This window comes from Rhinopithecus bieti, unplaced genomic scaffold (genome assembly GCF_001698545.2).
Source record: "Rhinopithecus bieti isolate Rb0 unplaced genomic scaffold, ASM169854v2 scaffold_36959, whole genome shotgun sequence".
NCBI classification, from domain to species: Eukaryota; Metazoa; Chordata; class Mammalia; order Primates; family Cercopithecidae; genus Rhinopithecus; species Rhinopithecus bieti.
In genome coordinates this window covers 1,622,738-1,641,983 of record NW_016816945.1, presented here as the reverse complement: position 1 = coordinate 1,641,983, position 19,246 = coordinate 1,622,738, and the positions used below count along the sequence as shown (strand labels likewise).

At 43.8% G+C, this 19,246-nt stretch overlaps 1 protein-coding gene across 5 annotated transcripts in view; it reads left to right on the top strand.

Annotated features, from left to right (window-relative positions):
* Nucleotides 1-19,246, top strand: part of ZNRF3 (zinc and ring finger 3) — a 141,187-nt gene that overhangs the window by 23,645 nt on the left and 98,296 nt on the right. Inside the window, exons 1-2 of one of the 5 annotated variants that reach the window (XM_017855566.1) lie at nucleotides 13,947-14,047; nucleotides 14,631-14,753. The exons of 2 other annotated variants lie outside the window; for them this stretch is intronic. The gene's annotated coding sequence lies outside the window, so the exon portion shown is untranslated. Of the gene's footprint in view, nucleotides 1-13,755; nucleotides 13,775-13,946; nucleotides 14,048-14,630; nucleotides 14,754-19,246 lie in introns of those variants that run through there. 2 more of the 5 variants (XM_017855567.1, XM_017855568.1) reach the window with 2 other exon arrangements.

The following is a 19,246-nucleotide window of genomic DNA, read 5'->3' as shown; positions in this document are numbered from 1 at the left end:
CCCCCCCCCCCCCCCCCCTATTTTTTTTTTTTTTTTTTTAAGACGGAATCTCACTCTGTCACCAGGCCGGAGTGCAGTGGTGCGATCTTGGCTTACTGCAGCCTCTACCTCTCGAGTTTAAGCGATTCTTCTGCCTCAGCCTCCCAAGTAGGTGGGATTACAGGCGCCTGCCACCACACCTAGCTAATTTTTGTACTTTTAGTAGAGACAGGGTTTCACCATGTTGGCCAGGATGGTCTCAATCTCTTGACCTCATGGTCTGCCCGCCTCGGCCTCCTGAAGTGCTGGGATTACAGGCGTGAGCCACTGTGCCCGGCCCCATCTCTATTTTAAAAAAAGAATTGTGTGGCGTACGCAGAAAAAGAATGAAATTCCGTCCCCAATCTGTCTCTTTGGTAATGGGATTTTTGGTGCTTTCATTTTGTTCATATTCCAAGTTCTTCAATGGTCACGTATCACAGATTGTGTATCCTTAATCTGAAAATCTGAAATCTGAAATGCTCCAAAATCTGAAACTGTTTTGAGTGCTGACATGATGCTCAAAGGCAATGTTCATTAGAACATTTCAGATTTTCAGATTAGGGATGCTCAACTGGTCAGTGTAATGCAAATATTTCAGAATCTGAAAAAAATCTGAAATCTAACATTTCTGATCCCAAGCATTTTGGATAAGGGACACCCCACCCTGTAGTTTTATAAGTTGAGAAAATTTTTGTTTTAACTGACTCTTCATCCCCCGAAAAGTATTTTGAGAATGTTTTGTCTAAAGCTAAGGGCTTAATAGATGAACCAAGACAATGCCTTTTCTCTGTGTTTCTTGTTTTTGTTGTTAGGGTTTGCGTTTTTTAAAATTAAAGCCACCTTTTTTCTTTGTGTGAGCAATGACTTTGGGGTTTTAAGTTGCAGTGTTAATCTGAAAGAAGTTATATTGCTTAACAGGAACTCAGTACAATGATGCATCATCCTTCTGTAATCATGTAATGATGCCTGACTTCAAAATGACTTACTAGTATTTGGGGATTGGTGTTTGGACTGATTGTGTATGAGAAAGTGCAGGTGGACCGTCCATTTACTAAATATGGACGAATGGCAAGGGACTTGAGAGCTTTCTGTTTGATGGTGGTTGAAATCACTAGTTATGGATGCCATCTTTGTTTGGAAATGTTTGCAATTTGGGAAGAGTGAGAAGTGTTAGCAGATGATGGTTCTATGAACAGGTTGTCTAGGAGCATCAGAGTGGGAGGAGAGTGTTTTGGGGACTGGGAAATGGGTTTCATTTGTGTTTGGCAGTAGCTGGTGATGGCTGTTGATAGTTGAAAGGTCTATGGTCTCTGTTAAGGAGTACTTGACTATGAGGTTGGTTGAGTCAGGGGGTGAGTAGCTATGAACTCACAAGCTGACAGGCGTTATGCCTCCTCAGCCTTCACTGTTCACCAATTGCTTGGGAAACCTGTAAGAATGGGGAGAAGAGAAATGTAGCAGCCATATCCTGGGCAGGTATTGAGAGAGTAGTTCAAAATATTGGAATATGGGTAAAACTAGAATGCTGCACTTTTATTGGGCTCATCATTTGGGAGAGACTAGTGAGGGTAGAGTTGGTTCTCTTAAGATGGTTTAGTCTTTTTTGAATCCTTTAAGCACGTAGGGGAATGCACAGGTAGACTGAATTTTCTTCCACTGATAACTTGCTATCAGCCACGTATTACTGAGTAGTATTTCATTGTGTGGATATACCACATTTTATGTATCCACTCTTCAGTCAGTAGGCATTTGGGTTGTTTTCACTCTGTTTGTTATGAACAATGCTGCTATGAATGTTCATGTACAAGTTACGGACATGTTTTCATTTCTCTTGGGTATATACTTAGGAGCGGAATTGCTGGGTCATATTGGCCACTCTATGTTTCACATCTTGAGGAATTGCCAGACTGTTTTCCAATATATCTATACCATTTTACATTTCCCATCAGCCGTGTATGAGGATTCTAATTTCTCCATACCCTCTCTAATGCTTGTTATTATTTCTGTTCTTTTTATTATGGCCATTCTATATTAGTAGGTATGAAGTGGTATCTCATTGTGGTTTTGGTTTGCATTTCCCTCATGCCTAATGATGTTGAGCATCTTTTCATGTACTTATTGGCCATTCATTTACCTTCTTTGGAGAAACATCTGTTTAGATCATTTGTCCATTTCAATTGGGTTACTCATTTTGTTATTGAATCATAAGAGTAGTTACACTTTTACAGTGTTGGATCACAAAGAGATTTACCATCTGAGAAGTTAGAATTGAACATTTAAAATTCATTTAAGAATGGTTAAAAACGTGGCCGGGCACGGTGGCTCAAGCCTGTAATCCCAGCACTTTGAGAGGCCGAGACGGGCGGATCACGAGATCAGGAGATCAAGACGATCCTGGCTAACACGGTGAAACCCCATCTCTACTAAAAAATACAAAAAACTAGCCGGGCGTGGTGGTGGGCGCCTGTAGTCCCAGCTACTCGGGAGGCTGAGGCAGGAGAATGGCATAAACCCAGGAGGCAGAGCTTGCAGTGAGCTGAGATCTGGCCACTGCACTCCAGCCTGGGTGACAGAGCGAGACTCCATCTCAAAAAAAGAATGGTTAAAAACACATTACATGTTAACAAACGTAACTTTTTTTTTTTTGAGACAGAATCTTGCTCTGTCACCAGGCTGGAGTGCAGTGGTACGATCTCGACTCACTGCAACCTCTGTCTCCCGGGTCCAAGCAATTCTCCTGCCTCAGCCTACCGAGTAGCTGGGACTACAGGCGTGTGCCACCACGCCCAGCTAATTTTTTGTATTTTTAGTAGAGACGGGGTTTCACCATGTTGGCCAGGTTGGTCTCAATCTCTTGACCTTGTGATCTGTCCACCTCGACCTCCCAAAGTGCTGGGATTACAGGCGTGAGCCACCATGCCCGGCTACAAATAACATTTTTATTTAAAAAAAAATTTTTTTAAAAAGATGTGGTCTTGCTCTGTCGCCTAGACTGGAGTGCAGTGGCACAATCATAGCTCATGCAGCCTTGAATTCCTGGGCTCAAGTGATCCTCCTGCCTCAACCTCCCAAGTAGCTGGGGCTACAGGCATGTGCCACCATGCCTGGCTATTTAAAAAAACATTTTTGTAGAGACCGAGTCTTGCTTTGCTGCCTAGGCTAGTCTCGAACTCTTGGCTTCAAGTGATCCTCCCGCCTTGGCCTCCCAAAGTGCTGGGATTACAGGTGTTGGCCAGCACTCCTGGCCAAAAATATCTTTTTGTTTTAGAAAGTACAGTGAGAAGAATGGCCTTGTTTTATATATTTGCAAATCTCTTTAATGCCTTGCTTAGTAAGACAGTTGAATTCTTGCATCTACTTCTGTACCTAGTCTGTTACAATATGCTTTGGGTGAAGTATGATGAAGAAAATCTAGCCTTACACAAACATGTAGTTGGAAAAGGGAGGAGTATTTTATAGCCTGTTAAGGTACTAGTAATTATGAATATTCTTTGATACTGTATCTAAACTGGACAAGAGATAGTTTCTGAAAGATTAGTTGCAATGTGGATTCTGAAACCATGTCAATGAACTATTCCTACTCTTTCACTTTGAAATCTATTGGTCTCTGTTGCATTTTGAATGGAACTTTTACTAATGAATGATTTTATATTATCATCTCATGCATTGGTCATTTAGAAAATATTGATTCACTTAGTCATGTAGCTCTTCCAAATACTAACATATTTCATTATACAGTACTTAAAAGTTCACATTTAATTAATTAATTATTTTTAAGATGGATTTTCGCTCCTGTTGCCCAGGCTGGAGTGCAGTGGCATGATCTTGGCTCACTACAATCTCTGCCTCCTGGGTTCAACCAATTCCCTTGCCTTACCCTCCTGAGTAGCTGGGATTACAGGCATGCGCCACCACGCCCGGCTAATTTTGTATTTTTAGAAGAGATGGGTTTTACCATGTTGGTCAGGCTGTCTTGAACCCCCGACCTCAGGTGATCCGCCTGCCTCTACCTCCCAAAGTGCTGGGATTAAAGGCGTGAGCCACAGCACCCAGCCTATTTATTTATTTTTGAGTCAGGGTCTCACTCTGTTGCCCAGGCTGGAGGGCAGTGGCACGATCTAGGCCCAGTGCAGCCTCTACCTCTTAGGCTCAAGTAATCCTTCCACCTCAGCCTCCAGGTGTCTAGGGCTATAGCTGCGTGCCACTATGACCAGCTAATTAAAAAAATTTTTTTTTGTACTGATGGTGTTTTACCAAGTTGCCCAGGCTGGTCTCAAACTCCTGAGCTCAAGCCATCTTTCCATCTCGGCCCCACAAAGTGCTGGGATTAAGCGTATACCACCATGCCCTGCCAAAAATTCACATTTGTTCCCAATAGAAGAGTCTCTAAGTATCAGGATTCTGTCAGACTCATAGTGGTAGATAAAAATTTACCAAAATTTTAATTTTTGCTTGAAAGTTCAAATTTTATCATTGGCAAAAAATATTACCAATTGTTTCCTTGGAGTGATGGGCTCATTTCATTCCTTTCTGAGAAAATGTCTGCCCTGCACTCATCTGTATAACTGTACTTAACCGTCAGTTACTCGTTTAAGTAAAAATGGTGTTCCGTGAAAAAAATTGACTAGTTTGGCTTATAGCTAACGATCACACAAATATTTTGTCTTAAGGCAACCATTGTGCTTTGGTATGCAGTGGAAGTGCTTTATGCGTATTTAACCATTTCGTCACGCAGAATATTTTTTATAAATGTACTCAAGGGTTGAGATTTAATAAAGTTAATAGTTTTTATTGCTTCATCTACATTGCTTCATCAACATTCTTAAGGAAATTTTTATTTCAATTCCAAATATACAATGATCAAGAATGCAGTTTAGTGTCACTGCTGTAATTCTTGCAACAGTTTTTCCCACCATTGCTTTTATACACAAATCAGTGCAAATGTCAGCAGACTGTAAAAGGCTAATAATGTCTTTGTGTTATTGCAAAAATGGTTTTGCCCTCACAGATTACCTGAAAAGGTTGAAGGACAAACCCCCACCCACCACCCCCTGCTCTGGGCTTGCAGATGGGATGAGAACCACTGGGCTAGACAGCGTTTAATGGAAATGGGTGTTTTGAGGGTGCTTGCTTCTCTGTTATCTGAGACTGGTAGCATAACCTTGCATGGTGATAGCAGCAAAATCTGTATAGTGTTGTGTACCTTGTTGCGTTGTTCTTTCCAGTCTTTAGCAATATGCAAAAATCACAAAGCACTAACCACTGAGACTCCTTTGAAAATAAACTGCTTCCTCATTTTCTTCTTCCTTTCCTTTTCTTTCTAACAAGAAAAGCACCTCTTCAGCACCTAGCTTGGCAAATGTGCTGTTTCCCTTATTTCATGTTTTGAGTTTCAAAAAGACAGTGGCTCTTTGGGCCTTCCTCCATATCTCTGTTTCTGAGGATACTCATTATACTGAGAACCCTTGATTGATGTCTAGTTCAGGCCCAGGCCAGTGGCTGGCAGTGACCTGATTCTTGCCATGTAAATCCTTACTGAATGGCATGAGACTCCAACTTAGCAGTTCATGGAATTGTAAGGTGAGCCCAGTTTCCCAGCCAATTATGACTCCATCTAAAGCCGTAGCTGGGCCATTAATGTATTTTGCGCCTTGTCCTCTTTTATATCTTGCCAAACTCTGAGAGTCTACTGTATAGCTACTGGCAACAGGCCTCTGCCAAAACAGTCTATGAATGTATCATTTTACACCTCATTTTTCCTTGTTTTCCCCTGTGATGGCACCTTGCCTGTGTTTCTCTCTCCCACATCTTTCTACCCACTTAAAAAAATTATTCATTTAACTTATTCCTTTATTGTAATATTATAGGCTTTTGGCTTCTGTAGTTATTTAGTTATTAGAAAGAGATACTGAAGAATGAAAATGCTAATATCTTCTTATAGCGCCCTTCCTTTTTCAACCACCAGTGGTTCTCCTAAGGGCCCTCTTCTGGGTTGAATTGTATCCCCTCAAATTTATATGTTGAAACCCTAACTCCCAGCACCTCAGAATGTGACCTTATTTGGAGATTGAGTCTTTACGGAGGTAATCAAGTTCAATTAAGGTCGTCAGGGTGGGCCCTAATCCAATATGATTGGTGTCCTTATTAAAAGGGGAAATTTGGACATATGCACACACACCAAGAGCGCGCCAAGTGAAGATGGAGGCAGTGATTGGGGTGGATTCCACAAGCCAAGAAACACCAGACTGCCAGCAGCCCACCAGAAGCTAGGGGAGAGGTGTGGTACGGCCCTCACAGCCCCCAGAAGAAATCAACCCTGTTGACATCTTGATTTTGGACTTCTAGTGTCAATCAACTGCGAGATGACAAATTTCTTTTTTACCCAGTTTATGGTATTTCATTAAGGCAGCCCTGGGAAATGAATAGCAACTCAAAGCTGTCTGCTGTCTCCTATGGCCCTGTGGTTCTTTTGCTCACCTTGGACCTTTGTTCTTCAGGTCAAACCAAGGCTGGTTTCCCAGGGTGACCTGTGTGCCTGCCGTGTGAGGTTCCTCCTCAGAGCAGTGCTCTGTGATCCTCACACTAATGAAGAATGCAAGGTTGAGGACTGTGTTTCCTGGAAAGATGGATAGAGATGGTTTAGGGACTCAGAGACAGGCGACTCCATGTACCTGCTCCCATCCCGTTTGCATGTACCTCTTACCCTGCATTGATGAGAGGTATTAAAATCCTACTGGCCTCCACTTGCTCCTCTTCCCCGTGGAGCAAGGAGCACTGAGCCAGCATGGGTGTATCTAGCTTTCTTTTCTCTAAGTGCATTCTCCATGGGACCCTTCTGCGGGTTCCCAGCTGACCGCTGGTTTGCACCACACAGCCAGGAGAAGTGGCCAAGAAAAGCGAGCTGCTGGATGGAAATGCTCAGGGCCCCAAAACATTACTCTTCGTGGTAGTTTGGTTCTTGCCAGGATGTCCTTGTAAAACTTTTATGAAGATGTTGTTGTACTTGCATTGGAGGTTGAAAATTGCTGTTAACCTTGCTAAGTCCCATGTCCCCCAGGAATGTGGAACGCTAAGGAAATGCTCTGGCCCTCCCTTCTGGACGGGCGCTCCACTGCAGCAGCTGCCTGCATAGAAAGTTGAGCTGGCTGGCTGGATTAAGGGACATCAGCTAGGCCTTTGTTTAAAAATATTTAAAATATGTTTGAACCTCCCTTTATCAACAAAGAACAGTTTCTTTCAGCAGAGAGAAGTTTTTCATTTCCATGTTTTTTGTTGTTTTTTTTTAAACCATTTTGTTTGATTCTTTTGTGTATTAGTGACTTTAGAAAAGTGTTCCCATTCACAGTTTGAAAGCCAAGTATAAAAGGTATTGCATTGTTATTGTCTATTTTACTTAAGAGAAAAGAGCATTTTGCTTCTATTAAGAACATAATTTTTATGAAGATAATCTTCTGGCTTGAGTTAATTTTTTCTGGTGCCGAGCTTTGATAGTTAAAAAACAAGAACGTGTTTGCAAATGTATTTAAAACATCTCTGGAATTAGGAGTTCATGGAGGTATATTAGGTAATGAGAATGAGCTTTGGAAGTTACAAAGAAATAAAAGAGGTTCCTGTGTCTGAGTCTGCTGGTATGAGAGCCAGGAGTATTAACCTCCAGAGGGTCCTTGACTATTAGGTCTTTTGAGTTAAGTTCTAAAATCCAGGTTTTCCCTTGCCTGCCTTTGTGATGATCACAGTGTGTATCAGGTTTCTGCTTAACTTCAGATCTTCTTTGGGTATCTTCCCAGTGTTATTAGAAACCTGAGATATTTCCCTACTTACTTGCAGGAGGAGCCAGCATGTTGCACAACTGCAGGGGCCCCATTCATCTTAGAGTGTATGGATTAGACCAGGGCATCAAGGGCCGTAGGCAGCGTGCAGTGCTATGTGCAGGTGCTAGCAGGGAAGGCATGGTAGGTGAAGGTTCCTGTTTCTTGGGTGCATTAATGTGGAATTATTTTTCAAAACAGATTCTAGCCATACCCTTGTTATTCCATGTTTTTAAACCAGATCATTCATCTTGAGGAGTACTCAGCCAACTCTAGGTACGGCTTTTCCTCTAGCCCCTCAGCCACTGCTTGACAGGATTGTGAGGCCACAGCCTGTGAGAGATCAATCTGGAGAATTATTAGTTGTCTCTTAAGTTGCTTTAAAATCGCTTGGAGGCCAACCCTGAAGTTTAGGAAAAGAGTGTGCTTGTGTTTCTTCTGTTTACTCCTTTCTCCTCTAGGTGTTCTTGTCCTTCAGTTGACTCTGGAGACTGGAATATGAGTAAAGAACATGAAAGGGATTTCAGTTAAATATTAGAACCTTTCAAGTTTCAGGGCTTTCGACTGAGCTTAGTGACGTGCCACCGATGACCAAGGTTCCATTATATCCTGAAAGGATATTTCTCTAAGGCCAATTAGGCATCAATCATTAATCAGACACTTTACAAATGGTACTTATATTAGGTTGAATCTTATGACCTTGCCATTTTTGTAGATCAGAAATAGTTGGATATTGGCAATTTCCCATGGTTTTACCTGGAGTCCTCTGGAGAGGCCATGTAGCATTGTGCTTCAGAATAGGGACCTGGGACCTGCATGCCTTGTGCTGGGCTGGAATTTTCACCTTGGCACTTATTTGTATATGACATTGCACAGGTCACCCACTGCCATTGGCTGACATTGATTGCTCTGAAAATGGGGTGATTGTGGTTCCACACCATAGGGTTGTTTTTAAGATTAAATATGTCCATGTATGTGAAGCACCTAGGACAGGGCCTGGCACACGGCTCACTCTGTGTGTGGTTTTTTTCATGACTTCTTCATTCTTAGGACCTTCACAGTTTCTGCCATATCTGTGTGCCACCTGTGTAGTCATTGTCTTGGTCAGCACAGGCTGCTATAACAAAGTACCAGGGACTGTGTGGTTAAAAACAGACATTTATTTCTCATAGTTCTACATGCCGGAAGTCTGAGATCAGAGTGCCAGCATGGTCGGGTTCTGGTGAGGGCCCTCTTCCTGGCTCACAGAGCTGTCTTCTTGCTGTGTCCTCCCATGGCAGAGAAAGCGTGAGTGAGTGAACAAACTCTCTGTCATCTCTTCTTAGAAGGGTCCTAATCTCATCATGATGGCCCTGCCCTCGTGACCTTATTTAATCTTAATTACCTCCCAAAGACTCCACCCATCTCCAAGTGCATATTGGGGGAGTTAGGGCTTCAAAATGTGACTTCTGGAGAGACCCAATTCAGTCCATAGCAGTCATTTATTTAGTGTTTTTCTTAAAAGTGGCAATTTTAAAAACAGGAATAACTTGGGCTAGGCGTGGTGGCTCACGCCTGTAATCCTAGCACTTTGGGAGGCAGAGGTGGGTGGATCACGAGGTCAGGAGATCGAGACCATCCTGGCCAACATGGTGAAACCCCATCTCTACTAAAAATACAAAAAAATTAGCCAGGTGTGGTGGCGGGCACCTGTAGTCCCAGCTCCTCGGGAGGCTGAGGCAGGAGAATGGCGTGAACCTGGGAGGCGGAGCTTGCAGGGAGCTGAGATCACGCCACTGCGCTCTAACCTGGGCAACAGAGTAAGACTCTGTCTCAAAACAAAACAAAACAAAACAAAAAACCAGGAATAGCTTATTTCGTTGATTCTTGGATGCTTTTCTTGTTTTTGTATATTGTCTGTGAAATTAGAATTAGAATGTCTCTTTTTTTTTTTGAGTCACTCTGTTGACCAGGCTGGAGTACAGTCTATGACCATGGCTCACCACAACCTCTACCTCCTGGGCTCCAGCAATCCTCCTGAGTAGCTGGGACTACAGGTATGTGCCACCATGTCCAACTAATTTTTGTATGTTTTATAGAGACAGGGTTTCACCATGTTGCCCAGGCTGGTCTTATAATTCCTGGGCTCAAGGGATCCTCCTACCTTGGCCTCCCACAGTGCTGGGATTACAGGCATGAGCCACCATATGCTGGGCACTGTGGGATAATATCTTAAAATCCATGACTTGTCCTGGTTTAATTTTTTTCTTGTCCACTAAAAGATATAATGGCTGATGGTATCATGGATTTGGTAGGAAATGGTATTTTGTGTTTTTTTTGGTGTGTGTTTTTTTTTTTTTTTTTTTTTTTTTTTTTTTTTTTGAGACCCATGGTCTTGTTCTATCGCCTATCGCCCAGGCTGGAGTACAGTAGTGCAATCACGGCTCACTGCAGCCTTGACCTCTTGGGCTCAAACGATCCTCCTGCCTCACCCTCTGGAATAGCCGGATCTGCAGGCACATGCCACCACACCCAGCTAATTTTTTAAAAATGTTTTATAGCGATGGAGTCTTGCTATGTTGCCCAGGCTTGAATTCCTGGGGTCACTCAAGTGATCCTCCTTCCCCAGCCTCCCGAAGTGCTGGGATTACAGGGATGAACCACCATGCTCAACCCCTTTAAAATAGTATTTTTTAAAGGAAATATTATCAAGAGTGTGTGCTAGTTATGTTTTTCCAACCCATGTTAAAATGAATAAATGTCTGTTGTTTTAAAAAGTCCTCCTGTGTACCACCTTGCAGCCTCTGTGGATTAGCAGTGGACTCCTGGCCTACCCTTTGGGAAACATGAATGTAGAATGTAGTGTATGGTTTTCAAATCAGGTTTTGTAGATCAGCCTCTTCACCCAGCATGGCTGTGCTTTGGTTGGTCTCACGCACTGAAGTGTTACTTAAGGTTTGAATTATGGGAAGGACTTTTACTACTAAAGAGGTTGGAAAACCACACGTTTTGGGAGGCTGAGGTGGGAGGATCACCTGAACCCAGGAGTTCAAGACCAACCTGGGCAACATGGCGAGACCCTGTCTCTATAAAAACTAAAAAAAAGAAAAAAAGAAAAAAAAAAGCCGGGCATAATGGCTCATGCCTGTGGTTCCAGCTACTTGGGAGGCCAAGGTGGGACAATCACTTGAACCCAGGAGGTCCGGGCTACAGTGAACCGGGTTCACATCACTGCACTCTGGCCTAGATGACAGAGTGTGAGACCTTGTCTCAAAAGAAAACCACATCAGTAAGCCATCTTCTTGTTTGCCTCACTAACATCCTGTTGAGGTGTCCCACAAACCAAACAGGATGTGGGGGTGCGGAGGATTATCCCCTCTAGGAGCAAGTTGCCCCATCTGGTTGAGGGAGAGGTGGTTCTGTCACCACTAGAGCACGTTGAGTGCTGCAGAGATGGCTGGCGACAGGGATGTCTGACCTGGCACATGTCGCCTTCAAGGAGGGAGTGTGCTCATTGCAGGCTGCTTTCTGGGATGAGAGTAGGCTAGTAATGTGATGCCTGGGGCCTTCCCTGATATAGAAGGCACTGGACAGGCATGTAATACGGATAAGGTAGAGAGGGTGATAGATAGTTTTTTAGATTTTCCGAATGGCCTTTTTCTCCGTTTTTTTGTTTTTTGTTTTTAGAGCTGCATCCTTTTGCATTGAATGAAACCCCATCAAGGGCATCTCCTAACTCTTCTTCCCTTCTCTTGGCCAGGGCTGGTGTTTTTTGTGTGTTTGTGACTGACAATGCAGAATGGAGAATTTGGAGAAGCTAGTTTTGCCTTTTTTCCTACAGGAAGAGGGACCTGTCTACAAATAAAGGGGTCTGCCTTTCAGTCCTTTGAAGCCACCTGGTCTGACAAAGACAGGCTCCCTGTCCCTTTTTGAACCTTAAGCTGAGCAAAAAATTACTTAGTTGCTGAAAGCGGGTCAGTGTAGAGGACTTCCTGCACTCCTGCTTTGACTTCATCTGCAAGAGAGCTGAGAAATGAGTGAGGCATTTCTGCTTCTTGAGACTTCTCTTGGTGTGGCAGGGCATCCTGTTGAGGAGGGACTCCATTGCCTCATGCCCCGGGTATAAACAGTCCCAGAGGGCTTTGGAATCAGCCTGGGTCAATTCTGGAGGAGAAATAAGGCCTAATAAGCATGCCTCTTTTCCCAAAATGTAGCCACAGGGGTCTAAGCAGCTGATTGTGGGGTCCAGGGCCATCAGGAGTCTTGGCTGGTCCAGCGTATCTTGATTTGTTAAGAAGGTAGATTTGAATTCAGTCTAGAGAAGATAACATGCCTATTGTGCAGAATGCAGAGCTTTTTGTTCAAGGCTGTCTCCATTTGGAAGTAGAATGACAAAGCAGTGTAGATTTACACAGAGCATCTTTGAGTCTGTTACAACCCTAAGTTTTATGGTTTTGAGCCAGGAAAGTACTTTTCACATTCTGTCTTTGCAGTCCTGAGATTTTACTGTGGTGGCACTGGTTATGAGATAAGACTCATAGTTACAAAATTCCAAGCTGAGGATTATCATCTAGAACCATTCCATAGTTGGATCCTTGGGCTCACTCTTCACTGTGTCACTCACAGCACCTGTCACAATGCATGTATGTTACCCAGAGGGTGCCCAGTAAATTTATTGAACAAGTTTCTAAACTTCCAGATTGCTTTCTGATTGGACAATAATGACTGTTCTTTTTTCTTTTTTTTTTTTTGAGACGGAGTCTCGCCCTGACGCCCAGGCTGGAGTGCAATGGCACGATCTCAGCTAACTGCAACCTCCGCCTCCCAGGTTCAATCAATTCTCCTGCCCCAGCCGCCCAAGTAGCTGGGATTACAGGCGCGCACCACCATGCCCAGCTAATTTTTTGTATCGTTAGTAGAGACGGGGTTTCACCATGTTGGCCAGTCTGGTCTCAAACTCCTGGCCTCATGATCTGCCCGCCTTGGCCTCCCAAAGTGCTGTGGTTACAGGTGTGAGCCACCGCGCCCATGACGGTTCTTTTTGAGACCTTGGCCATTACACTGAATCCATTACACTGAATCCATTACACTGAAATTTCTTGAGACTGTACCATGATTAGGGGTGGGAAATAAATGTTGTGTGCAGTTTTGGATTTGGAGAACTTTGTGGGAGTGAAGAGTCAAGAAGGATGCTTTTAAAAACATAACTCTTCTGTCCATTTGTTAATAACAGCTGAGGTTGCAATTCATGGGAACAATGAATTTTGTCTTTTCTGAAACTTAGTAACCACTTGGTCTGTCAACAACTATTTGAGTAGTCTACTGGGCAGGCAATAAAGCAGTGATCAATAGATTTGGAGATGGATAAAACAGTTAGTTTTCTCTCACTCCCCTCCTTTAGGGAGGGAAAGGTATATATGAGACAGTGATTAAGAGCATTAAATGAGGGGGGCAGGCGGTGCCAGAGTGCCTTGTTTGAACATGGGTCCAGCTGACTGTGTGTTTCTTTGGGTATATGACCTCCTGAGCCCAGGGGCAGTAATCACTCTCCTGCCCACCTTACCGGGAGGAAGTGGATGTGACCTGAATTATGAGTTGTAAAGACTGAACACTGGAAATGATTGCCACTGATGGAGAAAGGGTGTAAGAGTGGCCTTTTTGGAGTGCAGAGGACACCAGGAGCCTCAGGCTTATGACTGGCCTCATTTGGTTCTCCTCCCCTCCTTGTGTACCAATCACCCAAGGAAGGTGATTCATTAGACTTCATTAGACATACTTCCCAGTTCAGTTTCTCTCTTAGCTCAGAGTAAACAAGTGACTCTCTGTTCAGAACTGAATTGCATCTGGTACTTTTAGTCCTTGCGTCTTACAGCGAAGATTAAATGGTACTCTGGAGGTTTGGCAAGATGAGACTCACTTCATCACCAGAGAAGAATGGAGTCACTTGGGAGGGAGCACCCGTTCTGGTATGAAATTTCTCCTGATCACAAGTGCTTGTGAAAATTAACCTTTTGCATACTCTCATCCTTCTCAAGGAAAGGCTGAATTGCTTCTCAAGTTTGGTCCTGCAACCTTGGGTGAGAATTCTGGTTTTGTTGCAAAGCTAGAGCTCAGAAACAAGAAAGTACAAGTCCATTTTTCTTGGAGGAAGAGGGCAGGCAGCTCAGTTTACATGAGCATCTGATTCAGCAGTCCATGGCTCCCTGTGTGGGAAGTGTCCCCTTAGCTGTGGAACCCAGGTAGGTAGGTGAACACCTCACCTCATGACTGCCACACCTTATGACTGCCCATTAGCTGCTGTGTCCCCTCTCCTCCTTCTCTTTTCTTCTCTCTTTCTGGAGGAATAGTCTAGTTTGGGTTGGAGATGAACCTCTGGCCTGGGAAGATCTCTTTCAAATAAGATTATGCCCATCTGTGGCTTAAGAAGTTACTCATTCACCAAGGCACATGCTTGTGTCTAGAAGTAATACCATCATGTTACCACAATAATATTAAGTAGAACATATACAACTGCCATTTTTGTAAATAAAATCAGGAAACTGTAGCCACTTCATATGGTTATTCCCAGTAACTCTTGAGAATCTGAGTTGTGATTTCTGTCATGTAGACAAGTATGATGGACCGAATATTCATTTAATTTCCCTACCAAATTCATGTGTTGAAGCCCTAACCCCCACAGTGATGGTATTTGGAGATGGGGTCTATGGGAGGCAGTTAGGGTTAGATGAGGTCAAGGGGGTCGGACCTTCACAGTGGTCTTAGTACCCTTATAAGAAGGACACCAGGGAGCTTGCTCTCTTTTTCTCCCCTTTATGCACAAAGAAGAGGTCATGTGAGCATGCAGGGAAATGGTGGCCACCGCACGCCAAGAGAAGAGGCCTCAGAGTGAAACCTGCCTCCGTGGCACCTTGATCTTGGACTTCCCAGCTCCAGAACTGTGAGAAAGTAAGTTTCTGTTGTTTAAGTCTCCCAGTCTAGGGTACTTTGTTATGATAGCCTGCGCAGACTAAGATACTTAGTTCAGATAGAAAGTGAGAAGCTAATTTGAGTATGTTCTTTATCTGTTCTTGGCCTGTTTTCTTTGGTCTGGGCAAGTCATTTTCAAGGTGTTCTGTGAAGTTCATCTTCATCAGAATCACCTGGGAAGCATGTTAAAAAACCAGAGTCTGGGTCCCAACCCCAGAGATTCTGATGGGGGTTATATGTGTGTCTGGGCTATGCATTTTTCGTTTGTTTATGTTTTTTTCTTTGAGGTAAACTTTACATATAGTGAAATACACAAATCCTAAGCGTACTGTCTCGTGGGTTTTTAACAAATGAGTTGCTTTGTGAAACCCAACCCCTGTCAAGATAGAGAACAACATGACCATCAGCCCAGAAAGTTCCCTGGTGTCGCTTCGCAATCAGTCCCCACTGGGGATCTTCAGTGGCATCCCAGAGCTGTTTATTATGGTGCAGTGGCTAGAGAGCTACTGTTAATTAATTTAAGCAACAGTGCAGCTGAGAAATTTGATCTAGCAGGGGTGGTCTGGGACTGCCATCCTCAATTCAAGGTTCTCAAATCCTGTAGCTCTTGGGTCATATTGCTAGGAGCTATATTTTTTAAAAGGGATAGTTGGGCAACTGGTTAGAAGGAAATGGCAATGAGTTCATCTTTGGGCCTATTTACTGCCCCCTTTTGAAACTGGGTTGTTTCCAGTTCTGCGTGGGGAGGTTGCATTGTTGTTCTGAGTCTCAGATTGGAGCCCATTACCTGCCAGGCTCCTGCTCATTCTTACCTCCTCTTGGAGGGATCCCAAGCAATTCTAATTCCACTAGTAGGGTTTCCCAGCCGGTCACTTTTCCCTAGCTGTTCCCAGTCATTCTAAGTGTAGAAGCTACATCATCCTTGGCTTCTGCCTATTGGCTCACTTAACTACATCATCTCACTTTATCATGTTGCTGTTTATCTTTTGTAACATAAAGTTTTATTATTTGACATACTATCTCAGTCTGTTCCTTTTGCTGTAATAAAATACCTGAAACTGGGTGATTTATAAAATAAATTTATTTCTCACAGTTGGGGAGGCTGGGAAGTCCAAGATCAAGGTGCCAGCAGATTTGGTTTCTGCTGAAGGCTCACTTTCTGCTTCCTTGTTGCTGTGTCCTCATGTGGCAGAAGATGGAAGGGCAAAAGGGTCAACTCTTCTTCGGAACTTTTTATAAGGGCACTAATCTGTTCATGAGAGAAGAGCCCACATATTCTAATCACCTCCCAAGGCCCCTCACCTCTTAATACCATCACCTTGCAGGTTAAGTTCCAATGTGCATTTTGGAGGGCCATATACATTCAAACCATAGTGTATGCATTATCTCATTTAATCCAGAGCTAATGGTTGACATCCCATCCCAGTGGGACAAGAACACATGTGATAGTTGAGCTTAAAGTATCAAAATATGGAAGGTATTCAGAGGGAACAGTGATAGTGAGCTGGAGAGTTCTGGAAAGATCATGTGGCGGCAATGGGGCTAGAGCTGGACCATGAAGAATGGATGGGGCAGAGGATGGGCAGGCAGGAGAATGGGGGATAAGGACCTCCTAGCAACTTAGGCGAATTTAGTATGGCATCTTGGTTTTATTAAATAAGTAGCATTTGATACTCTTTAGTCTACTTTACCTTTTCCTTCCAACAACTCTGTGAATTAGATGGGGCAGATGGTTAAATTCTATTTACTGTTGAGAAATTGAGGTCCAGAGAGAAAAAAAAATGCTTTACCCAAGACACACAGTGAAATTAATGGCAGCCTGAGCTTCTCACCCTTGCTATTTGAGTTTCTCCATGTCACCTGACCACCCACTGGTATCTGACAGCAAAAGACCTTCCTTGCTGACTTCCTGTGGTATTTTATTTTGTTTTGCACAGCATGGTGCTGCTATTAAAAACTAAGTCTTTTAAAAACAACATTTCCTCAGTAGCATCAAACACATGTCTTTATCTTCTTGATTCAAGCTGGTCCTGACTTTAATTTGATGTCTTTGGGATATCTTGAGGAGAATAGGGTAAGAATACATGTGGACTTTCTTTCTTGAGAATATAGGGAAGTATTAGATTTCAGAGTCCGAGGTTAACACAGTGGTCACCAGCCTAATGTGGCGATTTAAATTTGAGTTAATTAAGTAAAACTTAAAATTCAGTTCCTGGTTTGCATTTACCACATCCCAACTGCTCAATAGCAACATGTGGCTTGCAACTCCTACAGTGCCGGTATAGAAATAGAACATCGCCATTATTGTAGAATGTTGTGTTGGACAGCACTAGTCTAAAGCTGCTGTCTCAACTAAGTGACTTCTCTGTAACCTCTGACTCTCTGTAACTTCTAACTTCTCTGTAGGCTTGGAGTGCAGAGGGGTGCAATGAAGTTGTCTGTGATACTGATGCTTATCTCAGGCCACACTGTAATGTTCTCTGGGTCGTCTCTCCAAAAGACACAAGAAGTCACTTGTTTTTCACAGAGAGAGAACCTCTGATTCTAGCTATTATACTGACTCTTGTAGAGGTGCTGCGGACAGGCCATGATAGGATATGGAGCCACCGTGTTATCATTTCTTCCATAGTTATAGATGGAGTGCTCCATGTGTCATTAGTCATTTACAGCATTGTGTGTGTCAGCCTCAATGTCTACCCATGAGGATATATGCCTGTATTTTGGAGAGGGATGCAGGGGAGGATAGCTGCAGCCCTATCTGAAGGAATGAGCTGCCATATTGATGCCTCCATCCTTAAGAATGTTCTCTGTTGTGGTTGCTGGTCTCTGGCTGACATTTGGTATGTACATTCTTGGAGTTTGCAAGAATAAAAGGCTCAGTGCAGTGTTATAGGCAGGGGTCTGCTCTTAGTTCAAATGCATTGAGGGAAGCCGTTTTAGGCAGAGTGACTTGTACCCTGAACATCCTTTTGGAAAGATGAAGCAAAGAGGGTTATTGTGTGATTTCACCATATACATGGCCTGAATGGATGGTAAGACTGTTGAATGGAAGGTTGGGTAGATGAGAGTGTGCTGCCAAAGGCAAAAGGGCTCTGGCCAGGGGCCCAATACTACTGTGAACAGGATGCAAATGATGGTGGCCTCACAGGAGATACACTGAAAAGGGAGTTGGGTGGGAAAGGAGCTAACCCCGTTTGAGGTCCCCAAGACCATGTAATGAAGCAGGAAAGCCAACACACAGAGTGCATGAAAGCAGGACACAGTGATGATTCCTGAATGGGCAGAGGGCCCCAGAGAGGGAGACAGTGACTTGGGTTCTTTAAGGGCTCACAGGCTATACCCACAGGCTACAGATTCACCTCATTCCATCCCCTTCTCTGTAATTGCCCTGGTGAGTTTCCAAATGAAGGGAAAGAGCCAATAGCCCTTTAGGAAGAGATGCACTAGATGAAAATCACCTGATTAAAATATTGCTGTTAACCGCGGGAGAGCAGGGTAGGGAGGGAAAAAAACCACAGGCTCAAGCGTTAAAAGCAATAAATTATATGTTAGGCTTTGCCACCCAGTATGACCTTGGGCAAGTCGCATAAGGGCCCCATTCCCTCTGATCCTGGAGCAGGGGGAATGCCTGCCACCTGCCTACCTCATGGGGGTTTTGGGAGGATTAATGAGATAATGTCTGAGCTGTGCTTTGGGCTCCTTGGAGACAGCCACTGTATATCAGGAATTATTAGCACAAGCAGGACAGTTTCTTGCCCATTCTTTACCTCATTAAGCTACCTATGCCTGATTACATCTGCTTATAAAAGTTCCTGCTCAAAGAAGAGTGGACTGTGAAGGTCATAACCCAGCCTGGATCTCTCCTGGTAGGTTTCATTAAATCCACTCCCTAAACCCACACTCCTCAGCAACAGGGCACCTTGAAAGCTTAGCGCAGTGCCCCCTTCTAATGCCAGAGACAGACGGTTAGAAAGAAAAGCAAAAAAGATCCTATGGACTTTTTGTACTTCTGTGCTTTGTGTTACCATTACCAATCCACCCATATTGTAGCACACCTAGGGGAGTGACTGCCAGATTGCAGGGGATGAGGGACAAGCTCCAGGAGCCTTCAGCTACTCAGTTTTAGACTGAAACCAGGTGGCTCTAAGTTCACATACCAAGAAACCTATATTTATTGTGTTTCTAAGTGAGGGCAAGTCCATGTTGTATGAATGTGTATTATGTATAAAAGACACAAAGTAGCCAGGTGCAGTGGCTCACGCCTGTAATCCCAGCACTTTGGGAGGCCCAGGCAGGCGAATCACGAGGTCAAGAGATGGAGACCATCCTGGCTAACATGGTGAAACCCTGTCTCTACTAAAAATACAAAAAGTAGCTGGGTGTGGTGGCGGGCGCCTGTTGTCTCAGCTACTCGGGAGGCTGAGGCAGGAGAATGACATGAATCCAGGAGGCGGAGCTTGCAGTGAGCAGAG